The sequence below is a fragment of the Mytilus trossulus genome, chromosome 6 (assembly GCF_036588685.1).
Source record: "Mytilus trossulus isolate FHL-02 chromosome 6, PNRI_Mtr1.1.1.hap1, whole genome shotgun sequence".
In the NCBI taxonomy this organism is placed as follows: Eukaryota; Metazoa; Mollusca; class Bivalvia; order Mytilida; family Mytilidae; genus Mytilus; species Mytilus trossulus.
In genome coordinates, this window is record NC_086378.1 from 55,784,926 (window position 1) to 55,810,900 (window position 25,975).

Sequence of the window (25,975 nt, forward strand, 5' to 3'; positions counted from 1 at the left end):
ATTACAAAAACATAGATAAACTTGTTACCACATAGTATTTTATCTCTCTGTCTCTTTAAGTAGCTAAAGGTGTGTGTATTAACTTAACATAAAAAGTGCTATGATGAGGCGCTCTCTGAACACGGGCAGTTGCTTTTGAAAAAAAAGTATTTCTTTTGTTGTTTGCTGACTTACTTAAAAAAAAAGGTCAATTCACACATTGTAAACAATTTCTGATTACTTTGTAATTATAAAACAAATGCCACTAAAGCGCTTTTTTGGATTGATTTTCATCATTAACGCTCAGACTGATAGAAGAAAAAACATGCAAAAATGCTAGAATATTAATTGTCCCAGTAATACAGATAATTTTTTAATTTAAAAGTATTTTACTCACGACTTTGCGTTTCAATAAGCTTAATAATGCAGCGGTTCAAGAATGTATGTATAAAAAATAAAAGTAAACTACAAACAGCAATACAATTTTGATGTAGTGATCATAGATTTTATAGCAAATGAGTCTCATTGAAATCCAGGCAGTATATTTGTAAAATCGCACCTATTTTGTTGATCGCTAAAGTCACTGTGCTTAAACGGCTGTGGTAACTTAAGTTACCCACAGCACAAGATGGAGCCGCCTGGCTTCGGTTAGGAAGTTTGCACCTATAAAATTACAATACCATGAGCACAAAAGAAATGTTCAGTAATTTAAAAGTTATATTAATCTTTTAGGGACACTCTGCAGTGTAAAACGTGGTTTGATACAACAAAATAAACGATTAGAGCACGATTTGCGAAAACACTTATGATGACCGTAACTTCAAAAAAACTTGTCCGTATTTTCCCCCTTATATCAATAGGGATGTCCGTAACTTTAGCATGATGTCAGTAACTTTCAAAGAATCTTTATTCGTGGATGTAATAATTAAAAAATAAATAACAAAAATACCGAACTCCTAGGAATATTCAAACGAGAAGTCCTTTATCGAATGGCAAAGCCAAAAGCTCAATTTGACACACCAAACGAATGGAAAACAACGGTCATATTCCTGACTTGGTACAGACGATTTAAAAAGAGTAAAATTACAAAAATATTGAACTCAAAATCAAAATCAATAAGGTAAGTTCCTTATCAAATGGAAAAATACAAAGCTCAAACACCTCAAACAAATGGATAACATCTGCCATTTTCCTGATTTGGTACAGGTATTTTCTAATTTACAAAATTGTACGGCAAAATTGATGTATCCTACATTTTTCTGACTTTATAGATTGTTAACTGCTTAAGTTTTAGATGATAAATCAGGACATGCAGGTTATAAATCTCACCATTTCTAACTGTAGTCTAACTGTAGAAATTACTAAAGGCTATAAAACCATACAATAAGAGTGAACATATGAAAATCACCTTTAGGATAACAAGTTCGGATGTCGATCCTTAGCAGAAATGCATAGATGAATCAGTTCAAACCTCTAAGGAAAATATGTATGATTTGATACCCGATCTTATAGCCTTCGATCTACCCCTAGATATTGGCATTTTTTTTGCACAATCAACAACACATTACACTAGATAATGTGAAGAGACCATACTTTGCAAGTTGACTAACAATTCAGAAATTATTGAAAAGAAATGGTATATTTTTTCCCGCGGCTAAAAAGGCCAGGTATTCATCAGTGAACAATCTATAAAGCTAGAAGAATGTCAGATAAATTTCGCAGTACCGTCAGATCCCGTTTTATGGAATATTTTTTAAAAATGTAACGGAAAATCCGTGACACTCTGGTTTGCTTTTTTCTCTTCTTTAGTTTGAAGCATATCGTTATTGTATAAATCTATGTAATAATTAAGGGATTTGATAGTGTTAATTGTCCTTTAAGTGTTGAAATTATTAGTCTTACAATTTTGAAAAAATTAAGTTACGGACAGTCCGATCATTTTTTTACTTATAAGTTACGGACATCTTATGCATTTTTTAAAAGTTGGCCTTTTGCTACAGTGAAAGTCAAAATTAACAAATTTGAATTGATGGTAAGTGAATCAATATTTACATAGATCATAAAAATCGTTGCAAAAAGTAGATTTCGTATCAACTATTATCTCAACAAGTTTAGAGTCCGCCATCTTGGGCTGTGGATAACTTAAGTTACCCACGGCCGGTTAAGCACAGTAAAAGTGATTTGTTAATACTTTATACAAGAAATAAAAATTCATTATTAGTACATTCGAACTTCCTAGTGATCAACCAAAAAAAGGTGAAATCGTTAGATAACATTACTTTAGATTCTCCACAGTCTTTCTTGTAAACATCTGTCAATTAATCTTAGCTTATGTTTGACTAAGGTACATTTATCAGTGCGGATATAACGTCTTCAAAGTAAAATGTAATAAGCTTCAGTTACATTAGAATAGAAAGGGGAAACACTTACCTTAGTCTAGAACTTGCAAAGCATGATCTGCATGTGGTAATTTCTGCTAAAATTTGACATTGTCTGTTGAAAAAAAGGAGTATTGTTTACTGTCTTGAGTAAAATAGATATTTGTTATAGATGTTACGTCTTGCTCCTCGTAACAAATGTCGACTAAAACATCTGTCTTATCAGGTGAAGTTTGAATTCCTTTTCAACTCTTAACTATTGAAATTTGTAGAGCCAATGTTAAAAAATCTTACCATAGTCTTATTGAACAGTACATTTCAATATTATTTGATTTCGCTTTCAAGAGAAAAGTTGTTGGATACGTTTATTTATCTGAAGTTATTTAGTGGGAAATGCAATATAATGTTCCAACAAGAGCAATATTTTGAATTAGGCGAGAAGAAATTTATTAACATCTAAATCAAGCGTTTGAATACATTGATTATAAAAGGTATCTTAATATTATGAGTTTTTTCATCACCAATAAAACCACGGGGGAGGGGGGGGTAACTTCCAATTATGGGGTATACGGGGATGTGTAAAAAATATAGGTCCTAATTTTACGAGATTTATTTATAAGAATGACCCTCCTTTTTAATGACATCCTATATTAAAATGCATTTACGTTTGAAAACTGTATATTATTTTGGGGTATAATCCACATATCATATAAATATGCTGTTGAGAATCTTACATTATTAATGGTCAATTATTAATTTCACCTTTCAAATAAGTTCCTAAATGAACCCCGGAAATTTGTCTCCTGATTTGATCTTCAATAACGTTTTAATGTCATATTTTAAATATTGTATATAAGTATAGTTCATTCTTTCTTAAATATTTATATAACTATAGGTACTAAATTTCAGTGAATGTTATATTAAAAAAGGTACGTTTTTTTTAGGCAAAAAATGGCACACCTCTACCAATAATTTATCGAAGTTACCCCCCCCCCCCCCCCCCCCCCCCCCCCCCCCCGTGAATAAAACCATCCGTTCATTCATCCCCATGATGAAAATACTGAAGCTTTTTAACAAAATGCAAACAAAAAAGTTGTAATATTTCAACCTGTATTGAAAGAGAGTCCCAAGAAACTGACTGGCTCAATTAATTGAAAATGGCATTGTTTCATTATAAACATTTAAAAGATAACAAGTTGCAAAAGAAAACTGAAAACAAAATTGAATTTGATTAAATGTCATCACAGTACTGCCGTTATTTTTCTCAATTTAATTTCTACACAATTTTCATATAAATAGATATAGGAAGATGTGGTGTGAGTGCCAATGACCCTTTAAAGCCAACTATGTTGATTAAGTTTATCTCATTGTCTCATTGGCAATCATACCACATCCTTTTATTTCTATATTCGAACTACTTTTCTCTCCTTAGTATTAGTACTGATCATCTTTTGAATTCTCATGTTTGCTTACCTTTTACGTTGATTGATCTTCCATACTTTAAAAACTTTAATTGCTTTCGTAGCAAGTGAGCTAGTTTTTCAGTTTTATACAGCTAGTTGTAGTTGAAAATAACCAATCAGTGAAACGCCACGCCTTTTTTGGCAAGATATTGTAGATAATTCCACGAACCCAAAATCGTTTTACACGAAAACTATGCATGAACATCCTTGTTTAGGTAATGCTTAAAAACAATCTGATATAGTAGTACAGAGATACCTTAATGAAAACCAAAAGACTATTTTACAACATAGAAATTTGATAAACTCTCCGGCTTAATCTTTTTTTATTTTTTGCTGGAAAATATTTCTTGTAACATTTGGTTAACCAAAATGTGAAAGTGACCTACACTATCCGACATACATGCTTTTTTAGGGGAAAAAAACGCAGTTTGCAAAAAACAAACCAAAAAAAATTCATTGTGATGAAATAAAGTTATTCAAAGCACTATTGGACGTAATTAAAATAAACACGGAAATTGTTTGGCATCCTCAATAACAGCAAGCATGATTAAGTGTATGGGAAAATATAGATTTAGGTTTTAAAAGTGAATCAATTTGTTTTGTTCAATTGTTGGTGATAATTTTGAGTGAAGTAAATTAATACCATAATGATTAGTCAAGCAAAAATATTTTTTATTATAGGTAAAACAAACATTTCAAAAATTAAACATACTTGTCAACTGGTAATGAGAAGCTTAATATGGTGACGTGGTGTACTAATATTGTAAAGTTTCATTACGTATACCATTTCATTGTAACGACTATTTTTATAAAATGTCTTTTTGTGAAACGCAATTTTAAAGGAAATGAACACGTGTCAGATTATGCACTTAAGTCACCGGATGAATAAAATGTTTTTTTATAAAGTTTGTACGTTTCGGACTATCAAGGATTTTCTATATCTGAAGGCTAAAAAAAAATAATCTAACATTAGTGAATTTTGATTATGCAATGCTTTTGAAACTACGACTTTTATTTGGCCTTTATATTGTTTATATTCGATTGTCGTTTAAAACTTTTGTATTGATGAAGCGAACGCCTACCGGAACAAATTAAAAACCTTTAATCGGTTTGAGTATTTAAATGATTTGCTTGATGCCACTTATTTTGTTCATTTAGTCATTGACGGTAACATCAGTCCAGTAGCAGCAGTGTCTAGTGTTGACTCGAAACATTAGTTATATTATCATTTTCTGCATATGTCTTTGTTTATAAAGTTTTAAATTATTCCAATACTAAAATTTCTAAACTGCTATGGGGCAAACCATTTGACTGTAAATGGCTTATAACTTCGTGTTGGTTTTGACCCGTAAACTTTGTTTCTAGCGGCACTTATGAATCTCTTTGAAACGTCTGGCTTAACATATTATAAGCCTGGTATATTTGCTTAGTTTTTACAACCACAGAGTTATTGAAACTGATTGGTGACACTTTTTCACCAAGTGTATGACCAGCCTGGTTGTCAGCACTTTGAATTGAGATTAAATGTAACTGGTTTGATCATTCTTTTTTTCAACTTCATATATTTCATTGCCCTTTTGTTGTGAACAATGTGCGCTACAACAATGACGAGGAGGTTACTCCCTGTGTTATTAATTGCTAATGAAAATAGGGGATTTGATTAGCAAAATGTATTGTTAATTTATATTCTGTGTAAGTTGCATTTGACAAAGTATTTATACGAGCTCACAACATATATATTCATTATCCAGTGACCCTTAACAATCACAATAAAAAATAAACACCGAATTTTTTGTCATTTATTTGTTTTGAGAATAAATTAAAGTATTATCCGAAAGCAGAAATTATCGATATTAATCTATATTATCATGTGTAAATTGGTAAACTGAAAAAGATCATATTTGTCTGGTATGTATTTATAAGAAATCAAGGAAGGGGCTTATTGTCCCTCTTGTTTGACTTATTGATTGATTGAATGTGTTTTGCTTAAATACTTTAGAATTTAATCACTGTATAATTCTTTTTAAAAGACAAATATGATAAAAGTTCTGATATTTTCTCAAAAACAGTCTATCTGGATCATAGAAAATATATGTTTCAATTTCATATTTTAGGACTGACAAAATATTCACAAAGTTTTTTCTCTTTTCTGATAATTAAAAACATTTCTAAATCTCAAAACAAATCAGTTGAAATATGATAAAGTGTTATATTTAATATCTTCTATTTTATATCAAAGAACATGTGTATGGGAAAATATAGATTTAGGTTTTAAAAGTGAATCAATTTGTTTTGTTCAATTGTTGGTGATAATTTTGAGTGAAGTAAATTAATACCATAATGATTAGTCAAGCAAAAATATTTTTTATTATAGGTAAAACAAACATTTCAAAAATTAAACATACTTGTCAACTGGTAATGAGAAGCTTAATATGGTGAAGTGGTGTACTAATATTGTAAAGTTTCATTACGTATACCGTTTCATTGTAACGACTATTTTTATAAAATGTCTTTTTGTGAAACGCAATTTTAAAGGAAATGAACACGTGTCAGATTATTCACTTAAGTAACCGGATGAATGAAATGTTTATTTATAAAGTTTGTACGTTTCGGACTATCAAGGATTTTCTATATCTCAAGCCTTAAAAAAAATAATCTAACATTAGTGAATTTTGATTATGCAATGCTTTTGAAACTTCGACTTTTATTTGGCCTTTATATTGTTTATATTCGATTGCCGTTTAAAACTTTTGTATTGATGAAGCGAACGCCTACCGGAACAAATTAAAAACCTTTAATCGGTTTGAGTATTTAAATGATTTGCTTGATGCCACTTATTTTGTTCATTTAGTCATTGACGGTAACATCAGTCCAGTAGCAGCAGTGTCTAGTGTTGACTCGAAACATTAGTTATATTATCATTTTCTGCATATGTCTTTGTTTATAGAGTTTTAAATTATTCCAATACTAAAATTTCTAAACTGCTATGGGGCAAACCATTTGACTGTAAATGGCTTATAACTTCGTGTTGGTTTTGACCCGTAAACTTTGTTTCTAGCGGCACTTATGAATCTCTTTGAAACGTCTGGCTTAACATATTATAAGCCTGGTATATTTGCTTAGTTTTTACAACCACAGAGTTATTGAAACTGATTGGTGACACTTTTTCACCAAGTGTATGACCAGCCTGGTTGTCAGCACTTTGAATTGAGATTAAATGTAACTGGTTTGATCATTCTTTTTCTTCAACTTCATATATTTCATTGCCCTTTTGTTGTGAACAATGTGCGCTACAACAATGACGAGGAGGTTACTCCCTGTGTTATTAATTGCTAATGAAAATAGGGGATTTGATTAGCAAAATGTATTGTTAATTTATATTCTGTGTAAGTTGCATTTGACAAAGTATTTATACGACCTCACAACATATATATTCATTATTCAGTGACCCTTAACAATCACAATAAAAAATAAACACCGATTTTTTTTGTCATTTATTTTTTTTGAGAATAAATTAAAGTATTAATCCGAAAGCAGAAATTATCGATATCAATCTATATTATCATGTGTGAATTGGTAAACTGAAAAGGTCATATTTGTCTGGTATGTATTTATAAGAAATCAAGGAAGGGGCTTATGTCCCTCTTGTTTGACTTATTGATTGATTGAATGTGTTTTGCTTAAATACTTTAGAATTTAATCACTGTATAATTCTTTTTAAAAGACAAATATGATAAAAGTTCTGATATTTTCTCAAAAACAGTCTATCTGGATCATAGAAAATATATGTTTCAATTTCATATTTTAGGACTGACAAAATATTCACAAAGTTTTTTCTCTTTTCTGATAATTAAAAACATTTCTAAATCTCAAAACAAATCAGTTTTAAATATGATAAAGTGTGTTATATTTAATATCTTCTATTTTATATCAAAGAACATGAATTTTGAGATAAAAGACATGTCAATTTTAAATCCAAGTACAAGATATTTTAGACAAAATACATGTTGATCAATATTAAAATACTTAGATATGCTGTAAATTATTGACCAATATTTACCCATTTAAAAGAAGAAATGATTATAGTTATCGCATTTCAAACAAATCTTGAAGTTTGGACCTTTAGATATTATCCAACGATACCAATTATGATTAATTGGTGGAATGTTATGGAGAAGATTCCACCAAAATATTTTCATTGCATTTTCTGTTAAAAAATGGAATATTGAAGAAAGGTTCTTTTCTTATGAAATAACGAAAGTTTTTAAAGTGAAAGGAATTTTCCATACACAAACCATATTTGAAGCTCTTTATTAGATTTGAATATAATATTATGTATTTCTTTTGAATATTTTTTTTACAGATTGTAATACAATCCATAACAGTTCATCTTTATATCTTGTTTAATATGAATGTATGGATGTTTCTAATGTTTTCTATTATCTATGAGAGCCCAGATTTATTTTAAATAGTAGGTTTTTACCCCAAACTCTGAAACAGTAGGTTGCCCGAGTGGCATCTGCAAGTATTTAACACAATTTCTTTTCACTGCTTCAAAGTAAGAATCAATATACTTCATTTTTAACCCCTTTCGCAATAACCTCTACTTAACACTGAGCGTTTAACTTTCCGCTACCGCCATCCAATACAAAATATATCTCATTTCCTTAAACTAAGATATAGTTTCTTTGCACAGATCTTTTAGTGATGCAATGTATGTTATATTAGGTAAAAAAAAGTTTGTTGATGATAATGTTTTTCCAATCATGCCAAGCTTTCTTCTTTGTCCAATCACTTGTTTTTTATCTGATTTTTCTTACTGTTTCTCTAGATTAAGCTGTAACATTCTTTCTTGACAAAGCCCAAAAGAAATACCGAGGCCTTTTTTTTTATTATATTTTCAATTTTATATTTTCATTTTTTTACGTGCAATGTTTCGGATGACCTAGCCATATACCTTCTATTTTGTTTCTATTGAGTTTAAGTCCAGAGAAAGATCCAAAAGTTTCACTAATAGATAATGCATTCTTTATTTCATTTATAAAATTTAAAAAAAAAGTTTTGTCATCAGTTGTGAGATTTATAGGCGATGACTTTTTTTTTTTTTTATCGATTTCGAATTGTATTCCTTTTATATAATAATAGTCTCTTATTCTAATTTAGTAATTCAACTGATAAAACAAACAATCAAGCGGGAATTTCGAGTTCAAAAATCAAGGTTTCAGAATTCGACCCATTATTTGATAAAGTGATTGGTTGGTAATTGCACAAGGACAAAGTGTCAGTTTTCTTATAAATTAACACTATAATCCCAATCTTTTAAGTGTTCGATAAAAGATTCTTTATCATGACAACTATTAGAGACCTTCAAAACTATGTTCTATGGTTTGGGCCAAAAGGAGTAAGTCCGGTAAGGACCGATTTTGGCTTCCAATTTCAGATTCATCTGACGAAATATGTTGACCACTTTTTAAACACTTAAGTCTCTATTTTTTTTTATTCAATTAATTTATGTGGAAATTTTTAACTAATTTAGTCATTAAAACCGCTCCGATTCAAGCTTAAATATGAAAATCTACCAAATATGCTGGAAAAATGTCACTTTTAAGATGTTTTTTGTCAACAATGAAAGTGGCCGCATCCGTGTTCATCCTCAACCTTTATATATGTTATGTATTATCATCAAACACAACTTACATTAATTTTAAATATTTTGGATGAAACCCGTCTAAAATTTAACCAAAATACTAGAAATGTGAAGATTTCAGTAATTTAGCATGACTTAATGGTGCTAGTACTCGATATATGTACATCGTATTGTCAAAAACAGTCCATATTTATGTAGCAGAAGCATTCTACTGTCCAATAAATAACTAAAAGTATACATTTTAACAATTTTGTAAAACTGCTATATTTTGGGGCCAAAAAGGGGTCTTACTGGACCTACTCCTTTTCTGTAAAACTCAGCTGTTAAACTGTCTTTCTAAGGCGTTTTGTTTAACTATATTTAAAAAAGTGGAGGATGTTAACTCTTCTGGTGTTATACTATCCACCGGTTTGCTTTCAGAAGATGTAAACGAATTATATTTATCCTGCAATTGGGTGTTCTACTATACCATGTTTACATATACAGCCCTACATATATCGCTTTTCAAGGTTCACCCACTGACGGACTGAGTATTGTTTGAACCTGCGTGACCTCAAAAAGTGTATTGCAGTAGTCGCATTCCAATGACGTATTAATTGCGAATTAACGATTTCTTTTATACGTTCTGGTTGATTCAAACATTTCTTTAGAGCAATAAGAATCATACCAATTTTCTGATAACATACACACATGAACGGCAGTCTTTTCTATGATGACAACTATCAATTTCAAAATTTGAATGTGTATGATTGTGTAACAAAAACAACCATGTCAATTTCAGCATGCATGTTTAGTGAATGTCGTGATACCCTCGGGAACGAAACGTCCACCAGCAGTGGCATCGACCCAGTGGTGTAAATAGTTATCAAAGGTACCAGGATTATAATTTAGTACGCCAGACGCGCGTTTCGTCTACATGAGACTCATCAGTGACGCTCATATCAAAATATTTATAAAGCCAAACAAGTACAAAGTTGAAGAGCATTGAGGATCCAAAATTCCAAAAAGTGGTGCCAAATACGACTAAGGTAATCTATGCCTGGGATCAAAAGCATATTTCCTCAAACATTCACAATTTCTTGATGATTAGAATGTCTAGTTTTTGTAAATGTATTTTCACGCAAAATGATTCCTTTCGTTTTATGTTGTTTTATTACATTGTATATTCATGCAGAAAAATAAACTATTCGAAGTGATCAGTTAAGCGAAATTCAAGTATTTGATTAAACATCTTGTTAAATTGAAGGACTAAAACCGTATTGCATGATTTTTAACATAAGGATTTAATTCTGTGGATTTGATAGCATTATCATTAACATGATGACTTTGAAGCTTTTTTTAATCTGAAATCATTGATTGGACAATAAATGATTTCAGATGACAGACATAACTTGTTTTCAATGATGTTAATAGATAAAAACTAACATCAGTGCAATACATGACCGATCCATGTTACTATACAAATAAAATCTTCGTAGATACCGGAAATAAGATTAAGTTTAACCTTGTAAGTGCATGTATACTGTTTAAGAAGAACTCAACAAACACATATTTATGAAAGGAATATATAATCAAGGATGCAATGTATGATAAGATTTTAAAGTGCATTTGTACATTAGTGCATTTATACCTCCATATTTTATTACTCTTTATATTCAATTGGATACATACGTGAGAATTAGACTATGTGCATATAGGAAAAATATTTCTAAATAATAAATTCAATACATAAACAATAAATGTTACTTTAGAATTCTGAATTATCATCGGTCTTATCTATTGCGCAAATTTAAAAGAAATACCGATGTCAAATCGTATATCAGGTTTAATCCATCATTTTCCTTAAGAAATTCCAATGCAAAGTCAGGATTATGACAGTTGTTTTCTGAATAGTTGTCAAACATTTGTTTTAAGCTCGCTAAACCTCTAATAGTTTGACTGTTGTTTATAGTTATGTTGACGTGTGTGAGATTACAAACAAACACAATAAGTCAACATAACAGTAATTCGGACCAAATAGCCAACAATATGTAAAATCATTTCATAATATTAAACACAACTGATTTAATAATCTAAATAAACGTAAAACGAAATATAACAAAGTCGCAAGAAAGGGTTTTGTAGTTAAATGATAAAAAAAGTATAACCAAAAATATTTTACTCCCTTGTAAATTCTAACAAATTAAAAGAAACAAAGTTATAAAATCTGACAAAATTATATTTTATTAATAAACAAAACTAGTAAAAAACAATTGTCATATTCCTAAGCTTTCATTTGATACCAAAACTACCTAAATAGTTCACATTTTGACAAAGATATTGCTACAGAGTATGCTATACATTTGGTTCAGTTGGTTCGTCTATCAAAGAAAAGTCATGATAGTAAATGTAAGCTCTGGAATAAACTATCAACTGTACGAGATACAATTTAAGTAAAGAGCTGCTGGAATGCTGCTACGTAGAAATGACACGTTCACAATTCAGAAGTTGAATTCTTCCGTTATGTGGGATTTTTTTTTCGCAACTGTCCTTCATTGTTAACTCAAGAAATGCATTTCACATAGTCACCAAACTGTTATTAGTATTTAGTGCGTGGATATCATTTAAACAACAGGAGTTAATTTAAAGGATAATACTATATATATTTCATTTTCCCTATGAAGCTTCTCATACAAGTCTGGCTCATATAAATAAAAAAAAAAACAGGTTGGGAAACAGATATGCATAGTAAGTGTCCATTGAAATGCTTTTTATATTACAAGTGTTTTTTACAAAGTCTCTTGAAAAAAATTTTCTGCGTAGGCCATTCTATTTGAAGAAACAAAGTTGCACTATTTCTGAAAATATGTAAATAAGTTGTGTTTCATACCAATTTCAACACTTTTGACTATATTGTGGCGGTCAGTTTCATAGATGGCAATAGCCAGTATAGAAACAACGACAAATGGAAGAAAACAGTTTAACAATTGAGCAAAGAGTCAATCACACCTCTCACTAACCTCAAACCCGCAACATTAGTGTTGCCAGGCTAGTATCGCTTTTTTGGTAGTTTTTTTCTGTTTAAAATATTTGAAGATTGCTTTTCATACCTTGTAATGTTTAATTGCTTGAAGTATATGATGTGCAAAATGTATATGCTATGAATTTTTGGAACCCAAAAATTGCAAGTAAGCTGAATTATGAACGCTTTATCTTTTTGAATACTGATACGTAATTTGTTTTTCAAAATAAACATTTAGATATTTGTCACCATGACCTTTAAATCATACGACTAAAAGACAACGTTCACGAGCTAATCACGATTATTTGTGAATTTACTACGGGTACAATAAACTGTTGAAACAGTAATACACGCATGTATCTCGTGTGTGTAGTTAAGACAGTATAATGCAATAATTGAAACTATCAGCGCTAACAATTTGTAGTCATTTCATAAAGTTTTTATTGTAAACACTTTAGTTTGAATGAAGGACCATATATATTTCAATGGAAAAATGACAGACCAAGGAGTGGATTTTTCCAATATTTGCATAAAATATATATCATGTATTTGGCAACAAAAATATCTTATCTAAACACATAATTTCTAAAAGAAAACAAGCTGGGTGTGGATTTTCATAGGTTTTTAACACATCTTGAGTAGTAAACTTAAGTACTTGAATTGAAATCTATTCTAAAGGATGCCAGTGGAGCAGTGGTATGCTGAGCGTACCCAAAGCGAAACGGTCGTGTGATCAAATCTATGCCAGTGGTTTAAAAATCATTTCTTATATCAAATGTAACTTAGCTTAACTTAACTTTCAATTTCAAAAAGAAAATCAACGAAATATTTTTTTAAAGGAATTTGTGTGCCTCATTGCTTCCTTTCACATTACTCCATCGTGCTCGGTCCAGGCTGCGCCACATCAGGTTATCATTGGTAAATCAATGAATCTCACCTTGTTAAATTTTTTTAGGTAACTGCTTGATTGAAAACGATTTAGACAAAACAAGTGTCCAAGTTTGAAATTGGACGAAAAGAGCTTCTGAAATCAGTTATTTTGAATGTTACGGACATTAAGATTTCAAGGCCTATAGCACGTATTTCCTCTTTTAATACCAATATGATAACTTGTCTGTCTTTAACGGACTTGAGGTATTGCGTTTCCGCCAAAACATCATCTTATTTGCGCAACAATATGTCTCTATACGATGTATTTCGTTTTTTTCCACATTTTTTTTCAATAGTCACGTGACTGTTGGAAACAAAACACATGACTAAAAAAGGACGAATTATCTTCAAACTTAATTTTCTGAAATGTTGACCAATCATCTTTTATATGAGCCCAATAAAGCATGTGCATCCATTGGTGCGAATGAAGTATTCATTTAATTTTTTAAAGGTCTTAAATGCCTGAGAGGGAAAGGGTTGAATAATCACCATGGAATTGAGATTGTTATAGTAGTTAAACATTGTTTACTTTAATTCATGTATACTTTTTCACATATTTCACATGTAAACTGTATAAATGAAAAGGTTCAATAACTGAAAATTAGGTTTTTACTTTTTTTTGTTTTGTTTGTGTATATGTATACGAAATGATATGATGTTGTTAAATTATAAAGATACAGTTTTGAACGGTAGAGTCATTACATGTACCAGATATATTGATATAATTATTGATACTGTCAATATACTTTTTTTTTTAAAAATGTTTTTTTTGTGTTTTTTTTATCGATACACCGGAACAGCTTATGGTGACTGACAAAAAACATTCATACAATGGGATGAACAACAAGATTGTGTCACAAATGTTCTTCGTAATAATTGATGCTTTACATTCTATATTTTCAATACAGGTAAAATATCATCAAGTGTTGAAAATGAACAAAAATACCGAACTCAAGGAAAAAGTCAAAAAAGTCGAGAGTCCTTTTAAACTTACAAAATCAACGAATGGAAAAGAACAGTCGTGTTCATGATTTATTCGATGTTTATTTTGTTTGACTGTGTTTTACATCTTTGCCCTGAGACAAATAACACGTTGTTGGTTTTTTTTTTTATCAACAATATTTGCAAATTTTTGTAAATGGTTTGACCATTGTTATTTTCATTAAGTACAAAATATTGTGATGATTACATTGTCTTTGTGGTCAAGCACATTTCGTCTATTTATACTTTGGATCAAGTACTATGGAATATTTAGGAAAAACCTGAAATGTGAATTGTGTAATGATCATTCTGACTGATATACGCCGGATATAGATGCTATCAAACAATCCCATACTTAGTTTGAGGAATAAAATGATGTGTTATGATTGCCAATGAGACACTTCTCCCTAAGATACAAAAAAACACAGAAACAACTTTTGGATACAGTATGGTCTGAAAAAATGATGAGTCTATTGTAGACGAAGCGCGCTGCATGCGTTGATATAACATTTCAATCATGGTATCAATGATAAGTGCATTTAAAAGATATTAGAAGAATAGTCATCCTATAACGATCAGCTGACTAAAGCTGTTTCGGTTTCATGTTGGTTTATGGTATAGCGGGTTTTTTCTTGGGTGTAAAATTTCACCATTCCGGGGCAACAATGTATACGAAAAATTTTGGGGGGTTTTATTTTGACAGATTCTTGAATCCCAATTAAATATTATGACGGACACTTAATTGGTTGCAGTTAAAAAGTTGTAAAACTGACAAACTAGTGTCAATTGTTATGGTTCAATGATTGTTTTACTTGCATGAAGTTTTATTCGTTGATTATATTTTCATACTGTTAGTTAATAGAATACCAGTGCTTAGGTAATTGTCACAGTTGTACAATTTACTTCTTGTAATTTATTACGGTGGGTTAGTCACATAATTGACCACAACTATGACATGTATGATTTACTAATTAGAATAATTATCATGAGTGACTTGCAACTGTTATATAATTTAACCCTAATTAATAATTATAACGGACCTGACAAAGTACCTTACACTCTTAAACTTTTAATTGTTTTATTATTAACTAATACTTGCCAGCAAGTGATCAACCAGTGCATTTATTAATGATCAAAAGAACGAGAAAAATAGGTAGATTACAAAACGCTTTAGTTATTAGAAGGAACCGAACGTATGCATAAATGTTTGGATAATCGTGATTTCCTGTTCCCGCCAAAATAAGCGATATATGGTAACATACGGCCGATTTTTTATTCCTAGTGGAACAAACTGTGCCGATAACTTTTTATTGTCATATGATTTAAAGTTCCTTCAAACTAGGGGTCAAAGAATCGAACACATTTAATTTCACATTTAGAAATGCTGATAGTGTTTACTCCATTACCAATCTAATTTTTTCTGATTGGATTCCATTTATATATCACTATGAACAAGAAATCAAGGAAACAACGACCACAGGTTCCTCTGCCTCATTATTTGACTGATACCTCGACTTTGTATGTAGTCATCTCAGTACCAGAATCTATGACAAAAGAGACGATTTACATTTTGAAATTATTATTTTTCCCACCTTAGTTGCAGCTGCTACTCAGACTAATCGTATGTGCTCTGACTCTATGCCCGTTTGTGTTTCTTTGTTACATATGACGTGGATCTGTACTCATACATCCCGTCATTGTGTTCTTGTGCCATGATTTTTTTTTTAATTCTTGCTTTCACTTTGCTAATGTGCTTTTTCTAAATGCCTTTTTTTTTCTTGTAGGAATGCCAACACGGTGAATATTTACTAATCGAGTACCCGTTACATGTACGAGCGATACTCGAGTATTCGCTCGGTAAAACATTTAGAAAATGGAAAAAACAAAAGTATTCTTATGTTATTTATTGTAAGTCGTTGTCTTATAGACGTAAATTTTCTCAACATTACCGTATAGCGGGTTATTTTCGCGGGTGTAAAATTTCGCGATTTTCATTGAACAAGGTATACGAAATATTTTGGCGGTTATTATTTTGGCGGATTAAATTTTTTATTAATACCTTTGTATGTACACTTTTAATTTGGCGGAATTTATTTTAGCGATTAAGTTCTGTCCGCGAAAATAAGCGAAAATTTGCAACCGCGAAAATAACCCGATATACGGTATTACCTAGGACTAGATGAGAGTCCATGGGTTAACACCTAAATTGAAAGCTCGTGTGCTACATGTTCTTAATATGTAAACTGGCAATATCTAATCAAGTAACTAATTAATTTCCATAGAAAACTAATTACTCAAACAACAGTAGTTGGGAACCGTAAAAACTACACATTTAATGGTCAACAAAGAGGTGATGATTATAGCTTACTGATGCATTTAATTATTTTCTGATGGTCGACATAGGTTGCAATGATTTTTTTCTGATTTAAAAATATTATCTTTTAAACTTTTTCTGGGAAAAGGCGATTTCTAAACTTTATGATGTAACTAGCAGTCCTGTTGGTGAAACATACTCTGACGGTATAGAGATAAGGAAATGACTCAGATTAGCTAAACGTGTTATGCTTGGAAAAGTGCTCTCGTTCATTTATCATATCTCTGTTTGGAAGAATTTTGAATGACAACATTATAATCGTATTTTAATGACTTGGGATGAAGGATATCAATATCAATAATGTTTGTTCAATCTTAAGAGAGCAAACACATTCTATCAGGAAACCGATTAGTTGGCATTTTTTTTTGTAATCGATACACGGTACTATCGAGCGATACTCGTTGACAATCATATATGCCATTTGATTTAGGACTTTCCGTTTTGAATATTCCATGGACTATTTTTGTTATTTAGATAACAAACATACCGAGGTCCGAGGAAAATAAACATTGATAATTTGGCTCCCCATTTTCTTCAAGGTTAATAATTTCCGCAGAATACATATAGTGCATGCACGACTGTAAACAATGTGTGCTTATGACAATTTAAAGTTTATCAAAATAATGAACATATATAAATATGACAGTTGTTATCCGTTCGAGCTTTCGATTTTGCCATTTGATTATGGACTTTCAGTTTGAAATTTACCAAGGAGTTCAATATTTTTTGGTTTTCCTATTGAATTATAAAATATTAAATATTGCTCTAGTCCAAATGGTGTATGATTTTCCTTCCTTTTCAAAAAGAACAAAATATCTACTGGTATACTACTGTTGCCTTTAATAAATTGACTATTTATCACGTTTCTATTTTTCTTTATTGATACGGTTGTAAGAACAAACGTTAAATCTGTAGTGTCATGACACAATTCTTGTGCCAAACACTATTGCAATGAAAACAAATCATACAACTCTACAGCAACTTTTGTATACATTGCACACAAGTTATTAACAAGGTTGTTCTTCCACTAGTTACGTCTGTCGACAGCAGCGTGGTGTCAGTTACACGAAAAATTACTGTGAATGAAAGATACGATAAATAGTACCTTCGACCTGTGTGACTGTATCATTTAAATTGATAAATTAACTTTTTATAATTGTCTTTATTAGAAAGTCTTTTTTGTTTCAAATTGGCTGAAGAGGTTGTTTTATTAATGTTAATTCAGAATACGTATCTTTAAACTGTTGAAACTGTGAAATTTGGGTTTCCCATAATATGTATGTCTAAATTTTAACTTTGTTTTCAAACGAAATGTTATTATGTCCGGATGTATATTTTTTTCTGACGTAATGTCTAAGTATTGCTTTTAAAAGGTAGATTTGTAACAACAAACGCAATCATTTAAATAATTGAATGACACGCACACGGGGCATACATACATTTATTTCGATTTCATCCATTATATTTGTTGAATGCAGTGTACTATTTTGAACAAAAATCAATGGAATTGTGATTGTCAAATCATTCGAATATTGAGTCGTCAAAACTAGTTTTATCCAAATAGGTGCAGTAGATTTCGTTTAGACGGGAAATTACTAAATGTTTGATTTTAGATAAACATATTTCATATTTGTCATTGAAGGTCTCTCCATTGGGGTTTAATAGGTCATTTTAAAAAGACACCATAAAATAAAAGAACAATGCCGGCAGTATAAAAAAAATTGTCAATGAATTATGCTTTTTTATTGTGTTATGAGTGTTTCTCAAATCTGTTTATTAACCGAAGGAATTTAAACGAAGATTGATATCAGTTTCTAAATTAAAACTAAAACAACAATGTTATACAAATACGTTCAAAATGGTATTGATATGCTATATTCTGTTTAATCGATTGTCTTCAAATATGGTATGCTGAAATTTGAAACTCTGCTATGTTAAACGTTGTTACAAAGCTTTGTATACTGAAGACAATTGGAATTACTTAATCAATTAAGCGAAACGTCTTGTTTTGGCTCAGCTGTATAGATAATTGCACGTACTTAAAGCGGGGTTCCCCAAAGATTATAGTAGAACTTCCTTGTTGCTATAAGACATATATATGAATTTTCTGAAATGTGTGTTGGAGCTTTACTTTAAACTTTAATGATTGCACATGACTACTCACATTGTCATTGTCATCATCATCATTTGAACATCATATCACCAACTGTATCATGTTATAAATAATTTTCGTCTTAATACAACGTAAAGTGGACTTGAATTTAAAGTAGGGAGGAGTGGAGTAGAATGTTGTCTTGAATTGGAATTATGGAAGGTACTCATTGATCGGAGTTTTCAAGTAGTGTCATAAAAAAGTGTTTACTAGGATTAGGGTTAAATATATATAGGTTTGAACGTGGTTTTCAATTTAAACTTGTTTTTATATCTATATACAGATATATATAAAGTCTCTGAATGATTGTATAATAAAAACTATAACACAAATTCCCATACGTTTCGGCCATTACGGCCTTCTTCATTGGAATAAATTACAACATTGAAACAACAATTACATCGCTTGGATACATTACGTTATTTTAACTTCTATGACGTTTATTTGCCGCGTTTTTCGCTTTTTTAATATAAATATATTTATTATCGTTCATACATTACAATAAAACGCGGCAAATCTTATATATTTACAACTGCATCTCATAATGTCATAAAGAATATTGATCTTTAATGGTACAAATGTATCAGAGATATACTGAGTATAAAACATCTCTGCCTTCTTTAATAGACATAGGATTATATAAATCTGTGCATTTGACTTGGGAGTTTTAATACATAAATACAAAGGACAAACATATAAATTCCAATATCTTCATGTAGTCAATTGAACAACTCTGACAGTCTTGAAATATTGTACATAATAGGCTTATTTAGAATGCATATAATAGTTTATTTAACTAAAACTGTTTTTCAAAATGAATGAACGCGTTATAAAGACAACATCTTATGATAAAATATTGACAAATCTGACTGGATCAGATTTGAAGGCAGAACAATGGACATTTGTATACTTGTGCTTCTTGTGTGATCTTTTCTTTTTTGCCATAACCACATATAATGGAAAAGTATCTGTGTGTGTTGGAAAGAATGACAGTTAGAAAATTAAATGTAATATGAAATTATAGGAATGAAATAATCTTTCAAAATATGTACATAACATGAACTATACAGATATTCACTGTTGGGTTTGCTAAAACTAAATTTCCATCTGAATCCAATGTATTTATTGAAATTTCTTCTGAGTTATCTCCCATAGACCATTTAGAGTGAATATCCTATACAACAACAGTGAATGTCTCAGAGTGCAAATTTATTATTTCATTTTAATGTTGGACTTTGTCTTGCTATTGTATTTTATGTTTTCTTATATATTTATTTATTGTAAATTACAAATATGTCTTAAGGTTTCACAGATCTGGAAAAAACTATACAGTTTTGAAGGAAAAGAACTTTAAAAGTCCCTTGATTTCACAAATTTCATGGTATATTCATGTATACTCACTCATCATTAGAGTTATAAATATTGATAAAGCTAAACGCATGCATGAAGGGTGATATTCTTAAAATAATTTCTTATAATTGTCAAGGTCTGTATACAAAGGAGAAACGGAGAGATGTTTTAAACTATTTAAAGTCAAAGAATTTTAATGTATATTGTCTTCAGAACACACATTTTACAGAACAAGATGAATTAAATATTAAAAATCAGTGGAAGGGAGAATGCCTTTTCAATTCATTTACATCCAATCAGAGAGGTGTGGCCATCTTTTTTAATGAAAACTTTGATCTTCATATTCACAAAGTTAAAAAAGATGAGGGTGGAAATCTTCTTGGATTGGACATTACAATTGAAGAACAAAGAATTACCTTAGTAAATATTTATGGGCCGAATGTAGACACTCCTTGCTTTTATCAAAAAGTGGCTGACATTATTGAGGAATTTGACAACCAATCTTGTATTCTTTGTGGAGATTTTAACCTCATTCAAAGTTTTAATCTTGATACCCATAATTATGTTAATATCAACAACCCAAAGTCTAGAGAAAAAGTATTTATACAGCTAATGGAAGACTTTAATCTAGTTGATCCATTTAGAGAATTATACCCCAATCTGAAAAGATTTACTTGGAGGAAAAAAAAACCTTTAAACAATCTCGTTTAGATTTTTTTTCTGATTTCTGATAATATTTTTCACTTTGTTAATGATGTTAAAATTGATAATAGTTACAGGTCTGATCATTCACCTGTGGTCTTTTCTTTCAAGATTAATTAATTAATAAAAGGCAGAGGCCTTTGGAAGTTTAATAATTCCCTTCTTCATGATACTGACTAAGTTAAAGAGATACAAAAAAAACTCATAAGTATAGTAAAAGAACAATATGCCGTCAAGATATATAGAGATGAAAATTTTCAAAATATTGACAACTCTGAAATTGAATTTACTGTTGATGATCAGTTATTTTTAGAAACTCTACTAACAGAAATACGTGGTAAAACTATTTCATATGCCTCTTATAAAAAAAGGCGGGTATAAAAATTGAAAATGAAATTATTTCAAAATTAAAACAATTAGAAGAAAATGCTCTAACAGTAGAAAATCTGGAAGATATTGATCAGAAAAAAGCAGAACTTAAAATGTATAGACAAAAGAAGGTTCAGGCACAATATGTTAGGTCAAGATGTCAGTGGATTGAAGAAGTGGAAAAACCTACCAATTTTTTTTTAAACCTAGAGACTAGAAATTATAGTGGAGGAACAAAAAGAAAACTTAAATCAGACAAAGGTGTTTTATGAAAAACTTTATAGAAAACAAGATTGTTTAAAAAAGGTTGATTTAACACGGGAATGTTGTTATGACGAGATACCAAAGGTAAGCGAGGATGAAAAGCAATTATTGGAGGGAAATATTATTTTTTCTAAATTAACTGCAGCATTAAAGAGGATGAAAAATTAAAAAAAGTCCTGGATCTGATGGTTACACTGCAGAATTTTTTTAATTTTTTTTTGGATCGATATTGGTAAATTTGTCCTTAGATCTATAAATTTTGGGTATGGGAAGGGTCAAATGTCTGTCACCCAGAGGCAGGGAGTGATTACATGTATTCCAAAAGATGGTAAACCAAAACAATTTCTTAAAAATTGGAGACCTATTACTTTACTAAATTCTACATATAAATTGGCATTAAGCTGTATAGCAGAGAGAATAAAATCTGTTTTGTCAAAATTAATAAGCTCGGATCAAACTGGTTTTGTTCCAGGTAGATATATAGGCGAAAATTGTCGATTAATATATGATATTCTATATTTTACTAAAGAAAATAATATTCCAGGAATTCTCCTGCTGATTGATTTTGAGAAGGCATTCGATTCCATATCTTGGTAACTTCTTTATAATACATTAAGATATTTTAATTTTGGTGAATCTGTTATATCCTGGGTTAAAACCTTCTATAACAATATAACAGCTGCGGTGACACAAAACTGCTGTCTGTCAGAATTCTTCACTATAGAGAGAGGCTGTAGACAGGGAGATCCTTTGTCCCCTTATATTTTCTTGCTATGTGCAGAAATATTAGGCATTTTGGTAAGAAATAGTAAGTAGATAAAGGGTATTACTATAGATGATACAGAGTTTGTACTTTCTCAATATGCAGATGATACATCCTTGATATTAGATGGCTCGCCAGAATCGCTCGATGCATCTCTTCGTGTTCTCCAATTGTATGCTGAAATCTCGGGACTTAAGATAAATATAGAAAAAACAAGTGTTATTTGGATAGGTAGCAAAAAACATAGTCAGGATCAAATTTGTGTAAAGTGGGGATTGAAATGGGGCTCCAGTACATTTAAACTACTTGGAATTACTTTTTCAGTCGACTTAGATAGAATGATTAATTAAAATTATAGGCCAGTTTTAGATAATATAGACAACACTTTGAAAAAATGGTCAAAACAGTATCTCATCCCCTTTGGAAAGATTACCATTTTAAAAACTTTGGTCATAGCTAAATTAAATCATCTGTTTCTATCTATCCCTAGTACAGATGAGAATATGTAAATTAATTTAACAAATAAAACGTATGCTTTTATCTGGGATAATAAACCAGATAAGGTCAAGCGAGATCTTTTATGTCAAGATTATTATAAGGGTGGTTTAAAAATGCTAAATTTAAAAGCATTTATACAGGGACTTAAACTTACATGGGTGAGACGTTTATATAATTCGAATTCAAAGTGAGTGAGATTAGTCTCTATTGTGGAGCAAATAAATTTTATTGAAATAAGTTATATTGGGCCTATTAAAAGGTCATCAAATAAATTTTGGCAAGAAGTTTTTGATGCTTGGAAAACCCTTAATCAAATTAGAAAACCAAGATGTATTAATGAAATTCTATCTTATTCTTTATGGGAGGTAGAAAACCTTAAAATTGGTGGTTCAAGAGTCTACTATAAAAACTGGGCAAATGCGGGAATTTGGACAAAGCAAGATTTGTAAGATGACCAGGGCAAAGTTATGTCATTTCAAAATTTCATACAATTATATCAATTTAGGCCAACTATTTTACATTATTATGGAATAGCACACTCGCTTAATGAGTGGTTAAACACGATCAATATTGAAGTAAACGAGAAAAAAATTCATGCAATACTACCTTTTAACATAAGTATCTTTTTTTAATCAAAAAAAGGTTCAAAGGACATGTACAACATATTGAATGAAAAATATATTACATTTGCTGCAAAGGAAAAATGGGAGAACCATCTTAATATGACTGGTATTAACTGGAAAAAAATACACACTTCGTGTACAAAATATAGTAAAAGCACTAAGCTCTGCTGGTTCCAATATAGAATTATCCATAGAATTTTGGGAACTAATTCACTACTTTACAAGATGAAAATAAATAGTAACAACATGTGTACATTTTGTAAAGAAGGACCAGAGACTATAGAACATTTATTTTGGAGCTGTCCGATGGTCGCCAGTCTCTGGCATGCACTAAATATTTGGATTTTTGAAATGACAAATATTGAACTGCCTTTGAATATTATGATTATTTTATTTGGTATCTTAGAAAATGTTAAATTGAATTTTGTTAAAAATAAGATTATTCCTTTTTCAAAATACTACATTTACCGAACAAAACTACAAGAAGTTTTGCCAAATTTAAATGCTTTAAAAAACTATTTAAAGTAACACTTGTATTTAGAAAAATACATTTCATTTAAAAACCTCTCTTTAGAGGAATATAACAAATACTGGAGTCCCTGGGCCCCTATCATAGAAGAAATAATAAATGGTAAAATTTGATTGAAACATCACTTATGCATATCGCAAGAACAAGTAAGACTTCAATGTTATAAGATATTTATTTATGTTCAAGCTACTATTGCACCATCATATATATTCAACTGTTGTTTTATTATCTAATATTTCTGTTGTGTGAAAATGCCATTCTGTACACCTTTGTTCATACATGTTGTGCTAGTCTATTTGTAACAATAAAGAAAATTCATTATAAAAAAAAAAAAAAAAAATAAAAAAAAAGAACGCGGCTAATGAATGTCATAGAAGTTATTATAACGTAATGTATCCAAGCGATGTAATTGTTGTTTCAATGTTGTAATTTATTTCAATGAAGAAGGCCGTAATGGCCGAAACGAATGGGAATGTGTGTTATAGTTTTTATTACACATATATAGATCGCAAAGATACAATTTTCTAACTGTCCTTTCTAACTCATTTTTTAATTGAGTATTTATCACGTTTCTATTTTTCTTTATAGATACGGTTATAAGAACACATGTTATATATGTAGTGTCAGGACACAATTTTTGTGCATGGATGAGCATATCTGATAATTGTTTCCCAGATTCCCAAAAGACGCATCCAGGTGAATTTATGCAAGGTTTAGCCAGGTACAGCGTAGATTTTTACGACCAAGTCAAGTGCCAAATATTAATGGTATTAGCTTTTCGATGAGCTAAGGTATATTCATGTTCAAATTTTACAGTTTATCAAATACAACCGAGAATAATGCTCTTTGAACTAATGTGAACATTTTTCGACCTTCTTTTTCTCTCGAGCCATATTATGATGAATGGTAGATATGCAGACAAGTAGTGCTGACACGGAATCAAGACCATGGATTTCACTTGATTGAATAAACAAAAAAACTATTAGGTGCATCCCGAAATGAGACTTTTTGTCAAGGAAACCCCTCCTGGTTAATTCAGCCGTATTACAGTGTATGTTCCTTTCCTTTGCCTGTATTATGAAAATATAATATCATCTGCGTAATATAAAAATTGTTTTATCTCCTTTTGTTCCTCTAAGTCCCCTAAAAGTGAACACCACGTGGCAGCCGTTAAAAACAAATAAGCTCCAGGACATTGTATCATTAACAGCACAATGTAAGTGTAGTTAATACAAGAGAATACAAGAGAAATTTTAAACTATTGTAATCAAACATCTTTTTAAAACACCTCACGAAGTAGGTATAAGATTTGTGTGAATCAAAATGTAACAGAAAACACACCCCATACTTGCAAGAAATCATTGGTTTCAATGTAAAAATTCAAAAATAGTATGAAATGATGTCCGAAAACGGGTTGTTACTTTGTTTACGAATTCTCTTTTCTAAATTTTTATACGTGCATTGATTATTGCAGTTACTTTTTCAACCGCTCCATTGTTTGACAAAGTTAAGCAAATGACTTATGACCTTCCTACGTTTTAAATTTGACTTAAAATTTTATAAAAATAATGTTATATTGCGATAATTGAATGGTATACATGTACTCATTCATGGATTATAATGTACAATTTTTCTAATTGTGTGCAATAAGATTACCTTTCTAGAAATTCTCATACAAATTTTACAAAGTCAAGGTTTATAAATATCTAAAAGAGGGGCGAAAGATACCAGAGGGACAGGCAAACACACAGACCGAAAATAATTTGGCAACGCCATGGCTAAAAAATAAAAAAAACAAACAGACAAAATCTTTGTTCATATGAACCATTCGTTGTTTTAGTGGCGTAGATAACTTATAGTAGTTCAAATAGTTATTTTAGAAATAAGATAAGATAATTTAAATTATTTTATGTTTCAGTTAAACTTATTGTTCACATCTGAAGCTCCTGGAGTTAGTTTATGCTTGATAATT